Consider the following 22,985-nt stretch of genomic DNA (forward strand, 5'->3'; position numbering starts at 1 on the left):
AGCAGTCCCACTTCTGGGCATACACACCGAGGAAACCAGAATTGAAAGAGACATGTATACCCCAGTGTTCATCGCAGCACTGTTTATAGTAGCCAGGACATGGAAGCAACCTAGATGTCCATCAGCAGATGAATGGATAAGAAAGCTGTGGTACATAGACACAATGGAGTATTACTCAGCCGTTAAAAAGAATACATTGGAATCAGATCTAATGAGGTGGATGAAACTGGAGCCTATTATACACAGTGAAGTAAGCCAGAAGGAAAAACACCAATACAGTATACTAATGCATATATATGGAATTTAGAAAGATGGTAACGATAACCCTGTATGTGAGACAGCAAAAGAGACACAGATGTATAGAACAGGCTTTTGGACTCTGTGGGAGAGGGCAAGGGGGGGATGATTTGGGAGAATGGCATTGAAACATATATAATATCATATAAGAAACAAATCGCCAGTCCAGGTTTGATGCAGGATACAGGATGCTCGGGACTGGTGCACTGGGATAAACCAGAGGGATGGTACGGGGAGGGAGGTGGGAGGGGGGGTTCAGGATGGGGAACACGTGTACACCCATGGCAGATTCATGTTGATGTATGGCAAGACCATACATACAATATTGTAAAGTGATTAGCCTCCAATTAAAATAAATAACTTTAAATTTAAAAAATGATTCTTTTTATTGAAATGGATGGAATGTTGATCTTGGAGCCATCCACAGGCATCACTTATTGAGTTCCTAGTATGTGTTCGGTGCTGGGCCAGTGCTGCATAAGCTGTATCACTCTGAACCCTTCCAGTTGTACAGGGTGGTTGTGGTTATTTCTGTTTTGCTATTGAGGAAACCAAGGCTTATAAAGGCTAAGTAACTTAGTCTCTCATAGAGCCCCTAGGAGTGGAGCCGGGTTTGGAAATCACATTTGTCTTTGACTACTGAGTCAGTGTTCTTTCCAGCAAAGTCTGCTGCCACCCCATCTTCCTAAAGGGGTACCTAATGTCCAGAGTCACACTTGAAATGGTGAAACAGTAGCTTGTTGATATTCTTGTGTGGTTTTTTTTTCCACTTGTGAGCAGCCTTCTGGCTTCTAGATTTCCCTGGCATAACACTTAGCGTGACAGGAGTAAATGTCCAGCTGATCCCTCTGGATAATGCAATATTCATTCTTCATTTTCTCCAAGGATCCACGGTCCTGCCTCCCTTACTAGTTCGGACTCAAAGCTCCTAGTGTTGGTAGTATAGTCATTATACTCTTTTCATATGTACCATTGAATTCACCCATACTTGCTGTGTAAATCCCCAGAAACACCCTGTTTATAAAGCGCACTTTGACAAGGCTCTAACTCCAGCCTGCTTTGAGGATGCTGCTGTAATTAGTTATAGGCTGGCATTAGCTAAATTGAATATAATCCATCATGCTTATTAGATGTGGTGGGGGAGATTTGCACCCTGAAGGATCAGCAGGAAAGACACATTAAATATAGATGAGCTGAGTATTTTCCCAGGCAGCTGGATAGACAGAGCAGGGCCATGTGTTCATAACACAGCAGCTTTCCACAGTGCACAGAAGAAATAGTAGGGACCTGGAAGAGAAAGCACTTAGAAACTTTAAACATAAATTAAGTTGGTTACAAAGGGTCCCTTATAAAAGCCAAACAGCTGAAATGTAAGAGTGGAAAACAATGTAAGTGACTCTTCAGGTAATTACCAAAGATTTTTCAGGAAGGGTGGAGTTTGGTCCAGGCATAGGTATCTGACATCTGTAGATTATTCTAGTAACCTGATGGTTTTCATAGCATTTGATAAGTTTGACTGTTTCCAATTTCTGGAAGTGCTGTATGTAAGATGCTCTAGATGATAGTTGCCTTGCATTTTTTTCATTGTTTTTCTTCCATATCAAAGCGAATGTTTATTGATAGCCTGATTTCAGTAGGCACCAGGGGACATGAGGTATGTGGCTCTGTTCACTCGGTATTTTGGAGGACATGCCCTTGTGGTGGCTGGCTACATAGATGTCAGAGTCAACCCAATATATAAGTATCTAAATGGATAGACTCTAATATTTGGTTTGTTTGTATATATGCAGCTGGGGAGCAAATATCAGCTCATGGCTATAATGAAGTTCACAAATTCGTTTTGACATCCGTTACTGTTATAAAATTAGTGTTTGCTGTCTTTTACTTTTGTTTTTTTTTTTTGCTTCATAAGTGCATTGAAAGTCTGCCATAGATTTCAGTCACAACACAAGTTCACAGCGCTAAGAATCCTGAACACAGTAACAGAGTATGACCCTCATTCCGGGAGGATGCATTGAAAAACCCAAAGCTTTCCCCTCCTTTCTTTTACCACTGGTGGGCTGGTCCAGGATCCCAGGAACACATAAAGAGGATGTGCAACCGGCGCCGTTTGGCCAACTCCTTTCCTGGGAAAGCAATCTAAAACGCATGACAGTAGCACTCTTTTTGTCAAAAAGAAAAAAGAAAACAAAACAGAGCTCCCTAGTTATATTTTCTGTCGGACACCTTGCTACATTTATTCTGCATTTTCCCTGGTTGTTGCAAAAACCTAAGGAGATACATTGACCACCTTTTTTGTTCATCCTACTAAGCATATCCCTCTGCAAGGCCGGGTAGAGACACACACAGCCAGTCGGGGAAGCACTGCCGTTCCAGGAAGGAAATCTACTTGCTTTATTGAATGTTGTCAAGTCTAATCTCAAGCAGACAGCACAACATAAAGCATAGCTCCTATTTTATTTTGTTTTGATCCTAGAGTAAGATTCTGGTTTTGCACTCCGCTAAAGCATGGGCATCGCTCCCCTGCTGAGCCTCGTCTATTAAACAGAAATATTTGTATCAAGTGCTTATAGTCTCTGTTCTCACAGAATCCAATTCACAGTTCTCATTCCCCAAATTAATCATCATGACCATTTATTATGTCTTGGGGCAACACTTTCAAATGTGTTATTCCTAAATATTTATCCCACTATCAGGAGATGAATTTCCCAGGTGGTGGCTTATTGCAACGGTGCTGGCTTGTGTTACGGTGGTTAGTTTATTTTAGGGTCATCTGAATTTTCAAACAATTCTCAGCCTCTCTTGAAGTAATAAATCTTTTATTACTTTTCACATCCTTTTCCTATCTGGTATTTAATTTTATTTTTAACATCCTTTTGTGGATGTTGAAAATTTTATGAAAAAGGAAGCCAGGGGTCAGGAGCGATTGACTTGTTCAAAAGCCTTGTTGCTGATGGGACTAAGGATCAGGTTTCTTGACTTCTAGACAGTTTTCTGATTCTTGCCTGGCTGGTTCCTGAGCTGCTTCTTGTGATTGATATGGTATGTAGTTTTGGACATCTTTCAGACTACAGTTTCTCCTCAAACTACGTATTACATTCACATAAGTGTGTGTTCACTGGTATGGATTTACCTTTGCCCTCGCTCCTCATCAAACCTTGAACATTTTAGCTTCTCGCTCTGTCCCCATTCTTCCCATCTAGAACAAAGCAGGAAATGAAGGCAGTTGATATAAAGGAAATGATTCTGATTTGGGACAAAAAAAAAAAAAAGAAAACTTAGGACATTTCTCAGGAAATTCTGCCTGAGTCACTGAGATTCTGGCCCCATTTCTGCTTCACTTTGACAGTGTTGATGGACTTTGGGCAATTTGAATGTATTTACAAAGAAGGAGAACCTGATTTAAGGTTATGTCACTCCTTGTTGAGATAGGATTTATAGCTAGCCAACCAAGAGATTTTTATATTGAAAAATTTCCCCTATGTTAATAACCTAAATCACTTGAAATAGTCACAGTTCAGTTCAGTTCAGTTGCTCAGTCGTGTCCAACTCTTTGCAACCCCATGGACTGCAGCATGCCAGGCTTCCCTGTCCATCACCAACTTCCAGAGCTTGCTCAAACTCATGTCCATAGAATCAGTGATGCCATCCAACCATCTCATCCTCTGTCATCTCCTTCTCCTGAAACAGTCACAAATTCACTGGAATCATTAAGAAAGCCAAACAAACAGTGGCTCTTCTTTTTTCGGGGTGGTGATTTTCTTTATATAGCCATGGGGTGATAACAGATGATTCATTTTATCAGTTTCTTTCATGACTCATTTACGGGCTGAGGAGTCCCTTGGACTAGACGTAGTTCCTGTAGCAATCATACCTCATGCTCAGCTTTCTTTTCAGCAATCAGTTCCCCACATATCAGTCCAGCATGGTCGATGTGTAGATTAAGACCTGGGTTAGATTCTCTGCCTGTTCCCATCTGGCCTAACTATGCTATAAACAGTCTACTTGGACTGGGAAAGAACTTGAGTGACCTTATCTGAATGACTTTAGCACATGTTACCACATTCATAAAAAAATTGTTCCTGAATGCCAAAGGATTAGAGAGATATAAAAGTTCTAACAATGGGGCATTATTGAAACCCTTTTTGCAGTTTAAAAATACCTAATAAAGATTTACAAAAATTGTCATAGTGGAAATACATAGGCCTTGGAGCTAGATGACCAGAATAACAGTTATAACTAAGCCTCCTTGTCTTTATATGTAAAATTCAGTTGGCAATATATGCCTTGTCATCTATATATATATATATATGTTTATGTATATAAGTAAGCATAGTTGCTCAGTCATGTCCAACTCTTTGCAACCCCATGGACTGTAGCTAACCAGACTCCTCTGCCCATGGAATTCTCCAGGCAAGAATACTGGAGTAGATTGTCATTTCTTTCTCCAGGGGATCTTCCCATCCCAGGGATCAAATCTGGGTCTCCTGCATTGCAGGCAGATTCTTTACTGTCTGAGCCACAAGGGAAGCATACACACACACACACACACACACACACACACACACATACACACACACACGTATATATAGGTGACAAGATATATAGATGACGCATGCCTATACACACACATGCCTGTTGCCTAATACATCATGATGCCTGTTCTGTAGTTTCTTACGTTGTTGCTTCTCAGTGAATATCAGGTGCCATCTCCCGATGCAGAGCCTAGGATTAGAGTAGAGAAGTGGATGGACTCTTTCTGCCTATTCTTGCTTATACTTTTTTCATGACCAGTTAGTTCAGCTGAAACAGAATCTCTTTCAGCCGAGATAATATCATAAAACTGTTCATTTTTCTTTCTTTTCTGTGGGCTTTCTGCTGACCCACCTGTTAGTTAGTGTATGCCATGTCTATGCCATCTTTCACCAGTATACATATGTTTATGAGACATTTACCCCAACAGCTTCCTGGGTGGATAGCTTCCTGATAGAGCATTAGAGGGTAGGGATATCGGGCTGTCAGCGGCATGCCGTCTGGAAATCCAATGATAGGGTAAGTTAATGAAGGGATGATTACTTCAGGCAGCAAGCCCTGTTATCAGTGTGAAGATCCTTTTCAGCACTCATCATCAAAGGTGGTCTTCCCTGGCTGACAGGCCCCACTAGTCCTCTCTACTATGGCTGCCTTGACCTGCATCTGGTGATCAAGTTTCCGTTTGAGCCCATATTCCTTGAACAGCTCAGCTACCAGTTTCAGGTTGTATTCACTCAGCAACTATTTCAGATGAAGCCTGGACTAAAGCTTGCCAACCATGAAGGAAGCCACTTCAAAGGAAACTGAGATGACGAGGTGGACAGAGCATATTTGGTCACAAATTCCTGAAATAATTTGACATTTTTTGGTATGTTAATGGTGTTGCCAAATTACAGATGTCTTCATTTATTATTCTGCCAGAATATCTTGATACTGTTTTTGAGATGCTAAGGATAGTGCATAAACATAACAAAACTGAATTATATGCTTTAATTTGGATTTCACTAATTAATTTTGCCCCCATTAATTTTAATTTCCTGTTGCAAAAAATTTAATTCATTAAACACTTAATGAATGTCTTGTTTGTATAATAAAAGTACTGTATAGACTTGTGATTGGAGGTGAAAGATTAAAGGATTAATTACGAAGCCACTAAAACTGGTTTTAGTAGAGTGTAACTGGGGAACATCCTCAGGTTTAAAGCACCAGCAAACACTCTGAAGTTTGAAATAAAAAGCTTCTGAGGAAAATTATAAAGATAATATGAGAATAATAATTGAGGTTAATGTATCAAATATATAAGCAAAGATTTAAGAGTTATAATAATAGTTTATAGAGATGAGAAAGATAAGTAGGAGCAAAATAGGAGAGTGGAAAATTCACTCAGTGGGAAATGCAAATAAATAAAAAAGTTCAACCTTTATAATAATTAAAAATGCTAAATGAAACAATAATGAGAAATAAAAAATATGGGCTACATAAGGCTGAATGGGGCTTCTCCAGTGGCTCAGACAGTAAAGAATCTGCCTGCAACGCAGGAGACCTGGGTTTGATCCCTGGGTTGGGAAGATCCCCTGGAGGAGGGCACTGATAACAGGGCCATACCCACTCTGGTATTCTTGCCTAGAGAATCCCAGGGACAGAGGAGCCTGGCAGACTGCAGTCCATGGGGTCGCCAAGAGTTGGACATGACAGAGCACAACAGCAAGGCTGAATGAGGAGGTGGGCCAATCCTCTTCCTATAAGGTAACCCTAAAATTGACAAAATTGGCAAAAATAACAATTTCAGTGCTCTGGAAATTAGGCTAAGTTATACAATAATCTGAGAAACATTTATAATTAAAATCCCACAGAACTTCAGGTAAAAGCGGTGGCAGTTTATGGCCTTTTAACCTGGGGCTCCTCTAATGTCCTGTCCCCTACAGCTCTGCTGTGTCGTGCTTCTGCCAGGGCAAGGCAGAATGTTTAGGACCCACAACTGTGCTGCCACAAAGGGGATTCCCTTAATTGGATTAACTGTTGATGCCCACACCTTCCAGGATTTTCATGGAAGTGGTGATCTCAGGGGTAGGGTGAGTGGGAAAGTCCCCCATCTCTGGTAGTTTGAAGTTGCACTTGGGATAAGCATGCAAGAAAGACCAGAGAGTGCCCAAACTATCCACATACTCCTGGATAATCTTGAGGTTGTCTGCGCGAGCAGAGGAGACAATAAAGGTCTAACAGCAAGCAAAATACTAGGCAGATTTGCAATAGCTTGAACTTCGAATGGACTTCCCTCCTAGATGTATACTCATTGGCAGAGGATGGAAACCATATGGGCTTCAGGTGCTTGATCACATCCTCTATCCGATCACTGACTGACTGCCAAGCTATGTAGATGCAGGAGTGATTCCTAAGAATCCAGTCTTAATAATAAAAATGATAATAATAGTTAAAAAAAAATACAACTCAGCAGAGGCAACATAACTCCACACCATGAGGGAGACAGAATGCGCAGATTTCCCTAAGGCAAGGTACAAACGAGCAACAGTAACCTTCAAGGGAGGAAAATCAGTATCCAGAGTTGCTATGATTTTATGGTTTTAGTCTCTATAATGTGCAGTTTTCAACAAAATATGATGAAGCACACAAAGAAACAGCAAAATGTTTCCCATACTCAGGAAATAAAAGTTGTCAACAGAAACTGCCTCCCAGCATCCTCAGATATGGGTTTAGCAAACCAAGACTTCAAAGAAGTTACATGCAAATTCAAAGAGCTAAATGAAACTATTTAAAGAATTCAAGGAGAATCTGAAAGAAATAATTCAACAAAATAGGAGCCAGAAGCTATAAAATAGAACTAAATTAGAATTCTGGAGTTAAAATATATAGTAATTGAAATTAAAAACTCACTATAGGGAATAAATAACAGATTTAAGAAGAAACAATAAGTGAATTTGAAGATAGGTTGATAGAAATGATTTAATCTGAACAAAGAGAAAAAAGAATGATGAAAAATTTATGTAGTAAAAGACAAATGGAAATCATGAAGGCTGCAAGAGAAAGTTGCTAATGGGCTTATTGATATAATTAAAGGCCTACTTCTCATCTGAAACAATCGAGGCCTGAAAACAATGAAATGATTTATTCAAAGTGATAAAATTAAAAACAAAAGCAAAATTCTATTGAACCACATTCAACCAAGAATCCTATATACATCGAAACTATCCTTTGCAAATGAAAGTGAAATGAAAACATTTTCAGTGAACAAAGAATGGAAGAATTGGTTGCTAGCAGACATGCTTTATAAGATATATTAAATGAAATCCTTCAGAATGAAAGGAAATGGCATTAGATTTAACTTGAACTCCTAGGAAGAAAAGAAGGATGTCAGAATGGTAAATATATGTATTCTAAAGACTATTAAAGGCATCTCTTTATTATTTCTTCTAGCTTCCTTAAAAGACATAATATTGAAAGTTATAATCATGTGTTTGTGTGTGTGTTAGTCGCTCAGTCATGTCTGACTCTTTGCAACCTCATGGACTGTAGCCCACAGGCTCCTCTGTCCGTGGGATTACCCAGGCAAGAATACTGGAATGGGTTGCCATTTCCTTCTTTAGGGGATCCTCTCAATCTAGGGATTGAACTCAGGTCTTCTGCATTGCAGGCAGATTCTTTACCATCTGAGCCACCAGGGAAGCCCTTATAATTATGTATTGTTGACTATTTGTATAACATATATAGATGTGATATGTATGGCAATAATGGCACAAAACCCTTAAAAAGAGAAGAGGGAAACACTTCAAATGGAATAGAGACCATTTTATCTATGAAACTAGTAGTACTTTAATAATAACAAAGACAATGGAAGATATAAGAAAACCACAGACCAATATCTCTTATGAACATAAATAAAAATTCCTCAGTGAAACACTAGCACACCAAGTCTGGCCACATGTAAAAATAATTATTCACCATGACCAAAAGGAACTTATGCCAGGAATGCATGCTGTTTTGACATCCAAGCATTAATGTAATTATTGTAATATACCACATTAATAATGTACAGAGGCAACACGATCATCTTAATAGATGTAAATAAAGCATTAAAGAAATCCAACACCCACCCATGATAAAACTCTCAACACACCAGCCATAGAAAGGTACTCCCTCAACAAGGTAAAGAGCACCTGTGAAATGCCCACAGTTAGCACCATATGGTGAGAAACTCGATGCTTTATCCCTAAGATGTGGAGGAAGCAAACAGAGGAAGGAAGGAGGATAGGAAGGAACAAAGAAAGGAAGGCAGGAAGAAAGGAAAGAAGGAGAGAGAGGCTGAAGGAAGGAAGTTAAAGGCATTCAGATCGGAGATAAAGTAGTTATCTTTATCTGTAGATGAAATGATTCATTTTGTAGAACAGCAAAGAATCAACAAATTACCAAAACTAATAAACAGGTTTAACAAGATAACAAAATGAATATGTAAAAATCAATTCCATTCTTATATATTAGCAACAAAAAATCCTAAAAATGAAATTAGGAAAACAACTTTATTTACAATAATATCAAAAAGAATAAAAGTTGGATGACTTACACTAATATATTTAAGAATTTACTATAATGCCATGGTCATCAACAAAGCATGGAATTAGCACAAGGATAGAAATATAGGCTTCTCTCATAGGTCAGTTGGTAAAGAATTTGCCTGCAATACAGGAGGCCCCAGTTCAATCCCTGGGTTGGGAATATCTGCTGAAGAAGGGATAGGCTACCCACTCCAGTATTCTTGGGCTTTCCTTGTGGCTCAGCTGGTAAAGAATCCTCCTGCAATGCAGGAGACCTGGCTTTGATCCCTGGGTTGGGAAGATCCCCTGGAGAAGGGAAAGGGTACCCACTCCAGTATTCTGGCCTGGAAAATTCCATGGATTATACAGTCCATAGGGACACAAAGAGTCAGACATGACTGAGCGACTTTCACATTCACTTCACTTAAACATATGGATTAATGGAATAGAATTGGGAATCTAGAAATAAACCTTTACATTTATGTTTACCTGTTTTTCAACAAAGATGCTGAAACAATTCACTGGGGGAAAGGGTAATCTTTTCCCCAGATGTTGCTGAAGCAATCAGGTATCCTTATCCTTTCCTCACACCATACACCAAAATTAACTCAAAATAAATGATAGCTCTAAATGTAAGAGCTAAAGGTATACAAGTTCTAGAAGAAAACATGGGATAAAATCTTTGCCACCTTGAGTTAGGCAAAGAATTCTTAGATACAATATAAAAAATACAACACATAGGAAAAAAACAGATAAATTTATCAAACCTAAAAATACTTGTGTTTCAAAAGACACCATTAAGAAACTACAAGTCACATACTTAAAGAAATATTTGAAGAGCATATAACCAAAAAAGTACTTGTACCTAGGATATATAAAGAACTCTTACAATTCAGTTAAACAGTCAATTAAACAATCTGGTTAAAACTTGGCAAAAGATTTTTTAAAACTTTATTCATTTTTAATCAGAGGATAATTGCTTCACAATATTGTGTTGGTTTCTGCCATACATCTGCATGAATCAGCCATAGGTATACATACGTTTCCTCCCACTTAAACCTCCCTCCCACCTCCCACCCGATCCCACCCATCTAGGTTGTGACAGAACACTGGTTTGAGCTCCCTCCATCACACAGCAATTTCCCACTGGCTGTCTATTTTACATATGGTAAGACCCTGATGATGGGAATGATTGAGGGCTGGAGGAAAAGGGGCGCCAGAGGGTGAGATGGTTGGATGGCATCACTGACTCAATAGACATGAGTTTGAGCAAACTTTGGGAGACAGTGAAAGATAGGGAAGCCGGGCGTGCTGCGAGTCCATGGGGTTGCAGAGAGTCAGACACGACTTAGTGACATAACAGAGGATGAGTTTCTATGCTGCTCTCTCAATTCGCCCCGCCCTCTCCTTCCCCCACTGTGCCCACAGGTCTGTTCTGTCTGCATCTCCACTGTTGCCCTGCAAATAGGCTCATCAGTACCATCTTTCTAGATTCCATATATATTCATTAAAATATGATATTTGATTTCTCTTTCTGTCTTAGTTCACTCTGTATAACAGGCTCTAGGTTCACCCACCTCATTAGCACTGACTCAAAATTGAGTCTCTTATTGTTTCCAGTGTTATATGTTAGAGATAATGCTGCAAAGAATATTCCCCATACATGGTGTTTTTTCCTTCCTTTGAATTATTTCCAGTGAATATTTTTTAAGACTGAGTTAAGTATTTGGGCAATTTCTAAAAAATTAAATATAAATTTGCTACACACTGAGAAATTTCACTCCTGGATATGTGAAAGCTTATGTTCACACAAAGACATATTTGCAAGTGTTCCTAACAACATTTTTAATAATGACTGAAAACCTGGAAACAACCCAAATGTTCAGCTGATGAACTAACAAGAATTTGGAGGATACTAGAAATGTACTAGTAAAGTATAGATGGTAAAGAATCTGCCCTCAATGTGGGAGACTTGGGTTCGATCCCTGAGTTGGGAAGATCCCCTGGAGAAGGGAACTGTGCCCACTCCAGTATTCTGGCCTGGAGAGTTCCATGGACAGAGGAGCCTGGTGGGCCACAGTCCATGGGGTTGCAAAGAGTCAGACACGATTGAATGACTTTCACTTTCACTTTTGAGAAATGTAGTAAAGTGGCATTGTGATGATGGTTGCACAACCTTATACATTTACCAGTCGTCAGTTGACACACTTAACCCAAAATAGTGCTCTTTCTTGAGACGGCGTGGTTAAACTAACAAACTCATACTTTGAAAATGGTTACGAACCTTTGAGAAAATAATATAGTAATAGATGGCTAGGAAAAATAATATTAATGTCAACTTTTGGGCTTAATTTGGTCTTAAAAATATTCACTGAAAATAATTCAAGGGAAGGAAAAAAACACCATGTGTGGGGAATAGTCTTTGCAGCATTATCTCTGACATGTAACACTGGAAACAACAGAAGAGTCTCATAATAGTGAAATGTTTAATATGTCATTTGGATTAATGTTTTCATTTAAAGATAGCTACAAAGACTGACATGGATAATATGAGTGGTATTCCTGTAATCAAAACAGGCTTTGAAATTAAATTTGGGCTATAGTTAAAATTGTATAAAATTATGTATCCTGGACCTATGTGAAAGGGAAGTTAACTTTGTTTTACCTTAAAAATTTTCATTACTCTTGCTATTGAATTGTCAAAATAAAATTGTCAAACAAATATGGCACTCTGAGGAAAAGTAATGACCTAACAATATTGGACATATTTAAATTTGAATAGAAAAGAAGGGATAAATGAAGGGATAGGAGTTTTGTTTTATAGGTTCAGTGGAAGTGGTTTGGTGGTTGATTAGGGTATGGGGTTGAGAGAGAGAAGAGAATCTCTGTTGACAATGAATCTCTGTCTCAATAGATAGTGGTTAACAGAAAAGGAGTAACTAGGAGATGCTAGGTCCAAGAGCCACAGGTAAAGAAAATAATTCCATTTTTTTAATGTTATTGAGCATGCACATGAAATAAATATATTCAGTTAACGTTATTTCTCTGTTGTATATATTGAGTTTGAAGTGCCACCTGAAATCAGTTCCAGGTGGAGCTGTCCATAGGTCAGGATGAAGTGAATGCACGTAAGTTTGGAGAGAAGTTGGGCTAAAGGAGAGACGTGGGAACCATATGCATGTGGATGCTAGAACATGCGGACGTCACTAAAGTTGAAGATTAGGCATCACGGTGACATGTAAGAGGGAAGATCAAGTCGCTGATGGAGGCCAGATGTCGAAGCGTAAAGGACTAGGTAGATGAGGGGCAGGCGACCTGTTTAAATGTTATTTTGAGATATTTAGCAGTGAGAGAGGCAACCCACTCCAGTATTCCTGCCTGGAGAATCCCATGAACTCAGGAACCGGCGGAGTGCAGTCCATGGGGTCATACAGAGTCAGACGTGACGGAAGTGACTGAGCACACACACATGCACAGAAGGAGAAAGATGAGACAAAAGTCAGTAGCAAGACTGTAGAGGGGGTTTGCCCTAGAGATTTTCTTTAAGATTTTAGGCTGAAGTTTATTGTTGCTTGAAGAACCACCTGGCTTCATTACCGCTGTGAATGCCCTTGCACTTGGCCCTCTGACTTTAATGCACAGTTGCCCGGCAGATGTAGACCTTTCCTGATGAAGCAAACTCAATTTCATTGTGTTCTGTAACTGAAATGACTGTTACCCTAATAATAATTTTCTACTTCAGCGAGAAAAGAATTTTAAAAATCAATTTCTCATTTTACTGCCTCTTACAATGAGTCTTCATCACAAAACAAACCAGCATGCCAATTTTGACGGCTTCTTTGTTAAAAGCAGGGTTTTATCTTTTCTTTTCTCCCAGTGTATAAATAAGCCTTTAAAAAAATAACTTTAAGGCAACTGAAAATCATTAAAGAGATGGAGAGGTTTCCAGATGAGGACCGACAAAAAGATTAAAACTCCTTAGTCTGAAATTACAGTGGTGGAGCGGGTTAGAATTGGAGTCTAAATTGACAAAAGCTACAAGGAAACAATCTGGTCTGCGCATCTTAGACACGGTATGAGAGGCAATCTTCTAGCTGATAATACCTACCTCATGGAGTCTTCACTAGTGTTAAGAGATACTGTATATAAAAATACTTGGTTATCAATCAAGCACTATTCAAATGTATGATATTATTAAAATTTGATAGGTGGTGTTTTGGGAAAAATAGTGGGGAAAAAATGCTTTATGATTGGGTAGGGAGCATGCATCCATGTGCATATATAGAACTTAGACAGCCTACGTAAGGTCATTTGACTTTGCACCTGGGTGGATTTTTATTTATTTATTTTTTTTAATTTTTTTTTTTATTTTAGTTTTTTATTTTTTAAATTTTAAAATCTTTAATTCTTACATGCATTCCCAAACATGAACCCCCCTCCCACCTCCCTCCCCATAACATCTTTCTGGGTCATCCCCATGCACCAGCCCCAAGCATGCTGCATCCTGCGTCAGACATAGACTGGCGATTCAATTCACATGATAGTATACATGTTAGAATGTCATTCTCCCAAATCATCCCACCCTCTCCCTCTCCCTCTGAGTCCAAAAGTCCGTTATACACATCTGTGTCCCTTTCCCTGTCTTGCATACAGGGTCGTCATTGCCATCTTCCTAAATTCCATATATATGTGTTAGTATACTGTATTGGTGTTTTTCTTTCTGGCTTACTTCACTCTGTATAATCGGCTCCAGTTTCATCCATCTCATCAGAACTGATTCAAATGAATTCTTTTTAATGGCTGAGTAATACTCCATTGTGTATATGTACCACAGCTTTCTTATCCATTCATCTGCTGATGGACATCTAGGTTGTTTCCATGTCCTGGCTATTATAAACAGTGCTGCGATGAACATTGGGGTACATGTGTCTCTTTCAATTCTGGTTTCCTCGGTGTGTATGCCCAGCAGTGGGATTGCTGGGTCATAAGGTAGTTCTATTTGCAATTTTTTAAGGAATCTCAACACTGTTCTCCATAGTGGCTGTACTAGTTTGCATTCCCACCAACAGTGTAGGAGGGTTCCCTTTTCTCCACACCCCCTCCAGCATTTATTGCTTGCAGATTTTTGGATCGCAGAAACTAGATCACTTTCTAACACCGTACACAAAAATAAACTCAAAATGGATTAAAGATCTAAATGTAAGATCAGAAACTATAAAACTCCTAGAGGAGAACATAGGCAAAACACTCTCAGACATAAATCACAGCAGGATCCTCTATGATCCACCTCCCAGAATTCTGGAAATAAAAGCAAAAATAAACAAATGGGATCTAATTAAAATTAAAAGCTTCTGCACAACAAAGGAAACTATAAGCAAGGTGAAAAGACAGCCTTCTGAATGGGAGAAAATAATAGCAAATGAAGCAACTGACAAACAACTAATCTCAAAAATATACAAGCAACTTATGCAGCTCAATTCCAGAAAAATAAACGACCCAATCAAAAAATGGGCCAAAGAACTAAATAGACATTTCTCCAAAGAAGACATACGGATGGCTAACAAACACATGAAAAGATGCTCAACATCACTCATTATTAGAGAAATGCAAATCAAAACCACAATGAGGTACCACTTCACACCTGGGTGGATTTTTAGAGACCAGCAGGTTTTATCTGTGCCTTCCCTTGATCCTGAATGTGAACTACTTCATGCTGCTTATCACATCTATTTGTTAAACCCAGTAATAGATTGGATGGACGCTAATCCCACCATTTCTCTCAGTATATAGCATTTTTTAAAAGTTTGTTTTCTTCAGATGTATACCCAGGAGTGGAATTGCTGCATCATAGGGTAGTTCTATTTTTAGTTTTTTTGAGGAAGCTCTATACTGTTTTCCACAGAGGCTGCACCAATTTACATTCCCACCAGCAGTGTATGAGAGTTTCCTTTTCTTCACATCCTTGCCACTTTAAATATATCACGCCACTCCCTTCTGACTGGCAGAATTTTTACTAAGTCAGCCTGTAGCCTTATGGAAGTCCTCTTGTACAAAATTTGCTGCTTTCCCCTTGCTCCTTCTTATTTTCTCTTTAATTTTCCCCATTTTAATTACACTATGTCTTGGTGAGGTCATTTTTTGGTTGATCCTGTTTGGGACTTTCTATGCTTCCTAGTCCTGAATGTCTGTTTCCTTTCTTAGATTTGTAAACTTTTTAGCTGTTATGTCTTCAAAAATGCTCTTTGCCCCTTTCTCTCTCTCTTGTCCTACTGGGACCCCTATAATGTGAATGCTAGTACGCCTGATGTTGTCCCAGAGGTCTCTTAAACTGTCCCCATTTTTAAAAACCTTTTTTGTCTGTCCAGCTTAGTGTTTTCTAGTACTCTGTCTTCCAACTCACTGATCATTCCTCTGTATCATGTAACTTACTGTTGATTCCTTCCTGTGTATTTTTCATTTCATTTATTGCATTCCTCACCTCTCTTTGGTTCTTCCTTATCTTTTATTGTTAAACTTCTCTTTTCATTCATTCTTCTCCCCATTCCTTTGATCATTTTTATAATCAGTACCTTGAATATTTTCTAAGATAGATTGCCTATTCCCACTCCACTTAATTCTACTTCTGGGGCTTTATCTTGTTCCTTCTTTTGGAACATTCTTTGTGTTTGGAGGTTGGAGGTTCTCCCGTCACCTCATTTTGTCTAATCTGCTGTTTTTATTTCTATGTACCTAACAGTTTTGTTACATTTCCCCACTTTGGAGGGGGGAGGGCTTTAGTAGGAGAGTATGTAGCATATTTAAAGTTTCCTCAGGCTATAAAATAATATATTAGAAAATAGATATAAGAATGTTTAATTTATTAACACTTCATCATCCAAAAGGAAAAATACCCTAATTTGTTTACTAATATCCATGTATAAATATTTCCTCCATAGCCAATTTGCAGTTATGAACACAAGAGCACCGAGTGTCATCTGGGAAGAAATGCAGAGTAGTGCATCATCATATAATATTTTCATGATCTTGACACAGTAAAAGTAAAGAACCTTGAGAGCATGGACAGTAGTGAAGTGGAATAACATCAAAAGTAATGACTTTTGAGTGTTTATTACATGCATATTATTTCATAAAATTTTATTTTTCATACTGTCTGTGTTTTAACAACTAGCTCTCAGACTTCCTCAAAGTCAGACAGTTGCTCAATTGAGCCCATGTGAGCTGGTTCAAATACACAGTGCTCTGAATAACTTATTGGTTACAGATGAACCAACATGGAGATCAGAAAATATTTAGGCCTATAAAATTATAAACCTATTATGTATCTAAACTTTTGAGACAAAGCTCTTACTTACATGGTAATCTGAAATGTAAAATGCTTCTTTTAGTAAAGAAGGAAGATTAAAAAATAATGAAAGAAGCACTCAAGATAGTGAAAAACAAGTGAATAAACCTTTAAAAAGTAGAAGAAAGATGATATAGATGAAAGCAGAAATACAAAGGTAAGATCATCAATGTCAAAAGTTTGTTCTTTGAGGAGACTCACAAAATTAACAAAACTTTGCTGAGATTAATTCAGAAAACAAGAGAATTCCCAAACAAAAAAGTAAAAAATAAGGCATGTATATAGAGGTAACAGAGATATGGAGAAGAGTAGGGGGAAATTGAGGACTTAACAACATTATGTTTGAAAATTTGGGAAAAAATAATAAAATTCTGGGGGAGGGGGATTTAAAATGGATTCAATAAAAAATATAGAAAAGCTCAATTGTTTTATAAACTTTAATAATGAGTGTTATTTAATAAACTTCTCATAGAGAAAAACACCCATACCTGGTGATTTTATAGATTTTTATAGATATTAAATTTTAAAGATATATATCATGATAGTCTTCAGACTTGTTTCAGTCTTATTTCAGAGTTTTTCAGAGAATAGAGAAAGGAGAATCCTCCTAATTTATTCTGTAGGTCCAGTTAAATCAATACCAAAACACACAAGAGTGGTGTGGGAAGGTAAAATTACAGGCCAAACTCATTCACGAACGTGAATGTAAACTTTATGACCTAAAAAGAGTAAATATAATATTGTACTATACAGAAAAGTTATTATTTCAGAACTCAGTTTTGTTCCTAGAATGTAACAGTGGATTAATATTAGAAAAATTATGCCTAATTCATTACACTAATAGATAAATGGAGATAAGCAGTGCAATTATATGAAAGATGCAGAAAAGGCAATTTGTTAAAAGCCAACACCCATTAATGATCAAAACTCTTAGCATATTAGAAATAGAAGAGAACATTCTTAATCTGGTGGAGAATATGTACTGAAAACCTCTGAAAACATCATTCTAATGGGGACATTTACAAAGCATTCTTTACAAAATCAGGACAATGATCCTCACCATCATAGCTTCAAGTCAACACTGTAGTGGAAATCCTTGCCAGTGCAGTAAGAGAAAAAGAAGAAGTGATGTAAGAATCGGGAAGAAACAAAAGAAGGCAAATTAAATGGGAGGATAATCTTTAACAGATACTCAGACTTTCTTATGCTGCTGCTGTTGCTGCTGCTAAGTCGCTTCAGTCGTGTCCGATTCTGTGCGACCCCATAGATGGCAGCCCACCAGGCTCCCCCGTCCCTGGGATTCTCCAGGCAAGAACACTGGAGTGGGTTGCCATTTCCTTCTCCAGTGCATGCAAGTGAAAACGCTCAGTCGTGTCTGACTCTTAGTAACCCCATGGACCGCAGCCTACCAGGCTCCTCCGTCCAGTGCAGCAGGGTGCCATTGCCTTCTCCAAGACAGCATGAGGAAAATGTAAAGATAAATTGCCAGTTGAGAGATCTATGCAAAACTTGTAATTATTGAAATATAAGTACTCAGAATATCTATTTTAAAACAAACAATAAGAGAAAGGCAAAACACATGAATAGATGTTGGAAGAGGAAACACAAATGGTCTAACAGTATAGAAAATGATGTTTTACCTTATAGGTAAACTTCTATTGAGAAATAGAAGTAAGTCTACAGGGAGATACTCATACTCAATGGCTCACAGAATTTAAGAAAGTTTACAACATCAAGTGACAATAATGTGATGGGCGAGTATAATATTCAGTAGTCCTACTACTAGAATCCTAGAATCCCTGCAATCTTATGCACCAAGGGACATGTTCAAGGATGTTCTTAGCAGCATTGTTTCTAAGAGTAAAAACCTGAAAACAACCCAAATCCCCATCAGTGGGAAAGCAGAAAATACATTGTGGTATATTCACCCAATGGAATGTTGCTCACTGGTAAGAGTGAAGAAATTTAAGTTATTTGCAATCACATGACTGCATGTTAAAAATATAATGTTAACTAAAATCAAAACTCAGGAGAATGTATAAGTTCCACTTATTATATTTGTAAAGCTCAAGAACGAGCAAAGCTAAGTAACTTATTACTTATGGAAGGAAGGAGGGAGGGAGAAAGGAAGGAAGGAAGGAAAGAAAATAGAGAGAGGGAAAATAGTAGCCCTAGCATAAACAGTGCTTTGGACATTCTTAACAAATCTTAAAAGCAGGACCTGAAGAGTCCAAAGTATATCCAGGTAACTTAATGGTGTCCCAGGACAAAGCTCAGTAATGTTTATAGGAATACAAAAATATCCAGCCTCAAACGAGGTAAATTCACAATGTCTGGCATCAAATAAAAAAACTGACAGTCATGCAAAGAAATAGTAAAATATGATGCACAAGGAAGAGAAAATTCAGTTAATCAAAACTGACCCAGAAATTATATAGATGGTAAAGTCAGCAGATAAAGTGTTAAAAGTAATTATTATAGTTGTATTCCATATGTTTAAGAAATGAATAAAGACTGAGCAGTTGAGTCATGAAAAATATAAAAAGACCCACATTGAATTTTTAGAGATGAAAACTACTTTATCTGAAGTAAAAAAAACATGTATCGTTACACACCTGTAAAGACTAATCACACCAAGTGTTGATGAGGGTGTGGAGGACTCGGAACTCTCGAAGATGACTGCTGCTGCTCAGTCCTGTCCAGCTCTTTGCACCCACCAGGCCGCTCTGTCCATGGGATTCTCCAGGCAAGAATACTGGAGTGGGTTGCCATGCCCTCCTCCAGGAGATCTTCTTGACGCAAAGGTCGAACCCAGATCTGCCACATTGCAGGGGGATTCTTTAGCATCTGAGCCACCAGGCAAGCCCTTTGGACTACTGGGAGGAAAGCAAAATAGAACAGTCATTTTGGAAGTTTCTTAAAAAGTTAAACAAAACACCAGTTATATGACCCAGCTGTTCACCTGTCATCTGCCAAGGAGTAGAAACAGCATATGACCACATAAAGGTCTGAACACAAATCTTTCTGGCAGCCTTATTTGTATTTAACTGGACAGTCCAAAAGCTCATCAGTAGGTCATGCATAAACAAATTGTGGCATTTTCATGCGATAGAATACTACTTACCAACACGAAGGAGTGAGCTATGGATATAAACAGCAACATAGATGAATTTCAGAATATTTTTGCTGAGTGAAAGAAGCCAGGGTATATACTGTGTGAGTCCATTCGTATAGAAATTCTCGAAAATGTGAACTAAGTTATACTGGGAGAAAGCATATGAGTGGAGAACGAAGGCTGTGGGATGGGAGATTACAAAAGGAAGCTTTTGGGGTGATGAATGTGTTTATTATCTTGATTGTGGTGATGGTTTGATGAACATGCAAAAATTAATTTTGCCTCAGTGTAAAGGAGGAGAATAAATAATCTAAAATTTATGATAGTGGTTACTTCTGAAAAAGGTTGGGAGGAACCACATAGGCAGATGTGATGGAATTGGTCATGTTCTAGTTCTTAGAATGGGTATGGGTAGTGGTTTGTTGTTTTTAGTCACATGTATATTTATAGAGTTCTTTTATGTATGTGAAAATTAAGTAATAAATTTAATACAGTGTTGCTGTGAAGAACATTTTTGGTAGAGAAAGTATTTTACGTTGTTATGAAGGCAAGAGAAAGTGTGGCTCATAAAGATAACTTCAAGTAGTTCAATATATCTGGAGATGAGGGCAGAAGAGGTCAATTAAGACGAGAGAAGATGTAGGTGGTTGATAGGTACCAGGTTAGAGAGGGCCTTGAATCCAATACTGAGGGACTTGAACTTTACTTGTAGAAACTGGAAAGCCACTGAAGGGTTTCATGCATGGAGGAGATAGGATTAGGTTAGAGTTTAGAAAGAATGTAAAATTTCACCTTATGGAGGCCAGACTGAAGGGGAGCCAGGGGACCAGCTGAGATGCTATTGGAATAACCCATGCAAGAGAAGATGAGGGCTGTGGGAATGGAGAGAAAGGGATGAATACATACCAGATGTTTCCAGAAAAGTACAAGAAAAACTAAAGGAGAATGTCATAGAAGCCAGCGAGGAGAGAATTTTAAGAAAAGACATGATTGTCAGCAACGATGCGTGCTGCAGGGGATCAGACATCAGTTCAGTTCAGTCGCTCAGTCGTGTCCGACTCTTACAGGACTGAAAAAGCTATCAGTAGATCTGAAAGAAGTCATATGGTGAGTCCAGCTGGGGTCGTAAAGGTGAGTGCCAGCTTGCTTGGATTCAGCTTAAGTGGTGAGAAAGTAGAGATCTGGGGGAGAAATTCTATCTCTAAAAACCATCCTGTGCCTGGATGGAAGGAAAGACTTTCTCTAAGCCTCTAATAAAGAGGCAAATGTGGCTTCAGATATAGATATAATTGAGGTAGAGTAGATGCAATTTGAGGGAGTTGGTATTTGATAATTTTGATTATCTTGGTCAGATAAGAGTTGAGTTAGCTTTTGGAATTAAGTTTGGAAGTTGAGAATACTTGTAATAACATAGTAGAGAAGGAGCTGACCAATGAAAATACAAATGAACATAGCATGACTGCTGTGATTAGGGCTTTTGCATATAGTTGGTTACATACAGCGCAAGATTAGAAGCACCAATATTCTCATGGTAGTCTGTGTGAGTGGTACCCTAGAGGGTTGTGACATATGCAGCCTGAACAGCTATACCTGGCAGTCTTAGCCTCCGGCTAGACTGAGATTAGCAACTCTAAGTTTATAGTAAGAACCATCACCTTGTTTGTGTGATTTTTGTCTCAAGAGTGAATTTTTGGATTGATCCCAAATATCCAAGGTTAGTGGACTTTTGGGAGCATGGAGTAGAAGGACAAGGGACTGGATGTTAAAGATGACTGAGGGCAATGAGAATGCTGAACTTCCCTTTCTGTTCCAGGTCAGATATCTGGTCTCATCTCCTCCCTGTCTCTCTCCTTCCCTGGCGGCTTAGACAGTACAGGAGACCTGGGTTCATTCCCCAGGTCGGGAAGATCCCCTGGAGAAGGAAATGGCAACCCACTCCAGTATTCTTGTTTGGAGAATCCACGGACAGAGGAGCCTGGTGGGCGATGTCCCATGGGGGTCGCAAAGAGTCAGACACGACTGAATGACTAACCACATACTCCTTCCCAAAGTTGTAAGCTCCAGAAAGAAATGGCCAGTTTTAATGTCCCTCATAGTCCCATATGCAGGTCACACGTGCGCATAGTAAGCACTCCAAAGATACCTGCTGGATGGACTGATGGATAAATAAGGTCAAGGCTACATGGGGAAGGAAGTTACATCATCAAAGGGTTAGGGACCACAGTGAAAAGAAAGATACAGAGCGCATTTGATGTTTCAAGGACTGGTGAAGTAGGAATAAAGGTTTGAAGGAGGTGGAAAGGGTTTGTGGCCAGAGGTGAGCGTGGAATTGTTTGAGGTCTTAGAAATGAGTATAACCCTGTGAAGTAGAAAAGCCTCAGGCATGGCTCAGGAAGAGGGGAGGTGATGAGAGGAAGAGGAGGAAGACCCAGGCATACAGTGTACATATGTGTGTGTGTATATATATATAGTAAGTGTGTGTGTATACAGTAAGTCCCCTTACATACTAACAAGTTGCATTCTGAGAGCACATTCGTTAAGTCCAATTTGTTTGTAAGCAAAGTCCAGCAAAGTTAGCCTAGGCACCCAACTGATACAATCGGCTATATGGTACTGTACTGTAGTAGTCTTATAATATTCTTTACATGAAAATATACAAAAAACAAACAAAAAACACATTTTAAATCTTACAGTGTAGTACCTTGAAAAGTATAGTAGGACTGTCCAACAGCTGGCATCCAGGGGCCGGCACTGGGCGAGAATGGTTCCTGACTGGAGAAGGGAGAGGAGGTGGGAGATGGTAGGGCTGAGGGAGCGTCAGCAGCGGGGGACGGAGGGCAGGCTGCCGCGTCACAGCGCCTGATGCCGATGCATGCGCGTGCACAGCTTTGAAAGTTCACAACTGGAAGTTTCATATGTAGGGGACTTTCTATAGATAGTGTCTGTGTATACATACATGCACATATAGTGTACATACAGCGTGTACACATACAGTGTATGACATACAGCTGATTTCATTTTAAGAGAGTGTGGGGGAGGGAGCCTGAGTCTGTTGGGGAGCTATTCTGCTTGTATCAAGGTGGCTTTGTTGCTTTTTCCCTTACGCTGAATGGCCTATACAGTAACTAGTCAAAAGTTATAATATTGCTTT

At 38.8% G+C, this 22,985-nt stretch overlaps 1 protein-coding gene and 1 long non-coding RNA gene across 3 annotated transcripts in view; one reads left to right on the forward strand and one right to left on the reverse strand.

Moving 5' to 3' along the window:
- Positions 1–22,985, forward strand: part of KCNH1 (potassium voltage-gated channel subfamily H member 1) — a 418,239-nt gene that overhangs the window by 132,285 nt on the left and 262,969 nt on the right. The window lies entirely within an intron of this gene.
- LOC138415757 (uncharacterized) lies at positions 658–20,033 on the reverse strand. Its single transcript, XR_011247397.1, has 4 exons — positions 19,844–20,033; positions 19,335–19,595; positions 3,431–3,496; positions 658–1,584 (listed from the first exon to the last, which is right to left on the reverse strand). It is a non-coding gene; the product is annotated as an uncharacterized lncRNA (long non-coding RNA).

This window comes from Ovis canadensis, chromosome 12, assembly GCF_042477335.2.
Source record: "Ovis canadensis isolate MfBH-ARS-UI-01 breed Bighorn chromosome 12, ARS-UI_OviCan_v2, whole genome shotgun sequence".
Taxonomy (NCBI): Eukaryota; Metazoa; Chordata; class Mammalia; order Artiodactyla; family Bovidae; genus Ovis; species Ovis canadensis.